The 1799-nt window shown below is 32.1% G+C and overlaps 1 long non-coding RNA gene across 1 annotated transcript; it reads right to left on the reverse strand.

Moving 5' to 3' along the window:
• On the reverse strand, positions 1-1701 carry LOC139508750 (uncharacterized). The gene is made up of 2 exons (XR_011661459.1): positions 1571-1701; positions 1-348 (listed from the first exon to the last, which is right to left on the reverse strand). It is a non-coding gene; the product is annotated as an uncharacterized lncRNA (long non-coding RNA).
• Between the last annotated feature and the right edge of the window lie 98 nt (positions 1702-1799).

Here is a 1799-nt window from a genome sequence, read left to right on the forward strand (position 1 = left end):
TTAAAAGAAACTGATTGCATTTATTATAAGCTAGATAAAAAATCCATTAAGTTTCCCGTCTTCGTCTCTGATTTTTCATTCGCTAAAATTTGACTCAGCTGTTGGTTTATATTTTTAGCTTTCCTCTTTTTTGCACTTTTTGTAGAATTGACCACAGTACTTGTTCTTTTATAACCCTGTATATCTGGTGTCTTTGTTACAGATTGTTTATTTGTTGTTACAATGGGTAATTTACGTGAATCTGGTAACCTGGACAATGTTCTCTGATCAGTAGCAGTGTCTATAATATTCTTTAAATGTGTATGAGAACTGGTTCCTGGTTGTTCAGATGTTATTCCTATTTCCTGTCTAAAAAAGACAAATCATCATATGAGTATAGCACAAAATATTGATTAAATGTTCATTGCACAATTTCTACAAAAAACAATTCTTCATGAAAATTTTTGTCATAATAACACATATCTTTTACTTATTGTTTTAATTGTACAAATTATTTTTGTTTTATTTAACAATGTCATTGTAGATTTATTGCATATTCTCCAATGTTCTGTTTGTTGTTCCACAAATCAATATAAAATAAAGGGGTTGATCTTTTGAAATCTAAATCAATTGTCTGTCCAAAGTTACAAACCTATCCATTGGTTTATTTAATTGTCTGTCCAACGTTGCAAACCTATCCATTGGTTTATTTAATTGTCTGTCCAACGTTACAAACCTATCCATTGGTTTATTTAATTGTCTGTCCAACGTTACAAACCTATCCATTGGTTTATTTAATTGTCTGTCCAACGTTACAAACCTATCCATTGGTTTATTTAATTGTCTGTCCAACGTTACAAATCTATCCATTGGTTTATTTAATTGTCTGTCCAACGTTACAAACCTATCCATTGGTTTATTTAATTGTCTGTCCAAAGTTACAAACCTATCCATTGGTTTATCTAATTGTCTGTCCAACGTTACAAACCTATCCATTGGTTTATTTAATTGTCTGTCCAAAGTTACAAACCTATCCATTGGTTTATTTAATTGTCTGTCCAACGTTACAAACCTATCCATTGGTTTATTTAATTGTCTGTCCAAAGTTACAAACCTATCCATTGGTTTATTTAATTGTCTGTCCAACGTTACAAACCTATCCATTGGTTTATTTAAATTTTATTTCAGTTTTGTGTTGTTTTGGTTTTTTATTGTCATTTTGGGAACAAAAACTTTAGAACAAATCTTTGATAATTAATGTTATTTTTTATTCCAAACTTTTTTAATACTCTGAATCTGTGCATTAAATATTGACAGATTAATGTTTGAATAATGTATGTTTACCTGTAAACAGTGGCAGATCCAGCCATTTTAAAAAGGGGGGGTTCCCAACCCAGAGTAAAGGGGGGTTCCAACTATATGCTCTCATTCAAATGCATTGATCGGCCAAAAAAAAGGGGGGTTCCAACCCCCGGAACCCCCCCCCCCCCCCCCCCCTGGATCCGCCACTGTGTAAATATCTTCTTTTTGTATCATTGAGTTGCTGACTCAGTGAGCTACATACACAAATCTCCTTTTATTCATAAAATACCTTTCTATATCAACAGAATCAGAATGCAGAGATTGTTGTTTCTGGTTAAGTGCTTCCTCTCTTTCTTTCTTCCTCCTCTTTTTCTTCTTTTTTGATTTCTTCTCTGGTTCTATGATACCCTTATTCTGTAAACCTGTTGAAAGATTTCAATATATATGTTATCTGACCACAGATATGAAATATTCCACTCACTGATGTATATAACAATTATTTTGAAAAATATGCAAAC

This window comes from Mytilus edulis, unplaced genomic scaffold (assembly GCF_963676685.1).
Source record: "Mytilus edulis unplaced genomic scaffold, xbMytEdul2.2 SCAFFOLD_2524, whole genome shotgun sequence".
In the NCBI taxonomy this organism is placed as follows: Eukaryota; Metazoa; Mollusca; class Bivalvia; order Mytilida; family Mytilidae; genus Mytilus; species Mytilus edulis.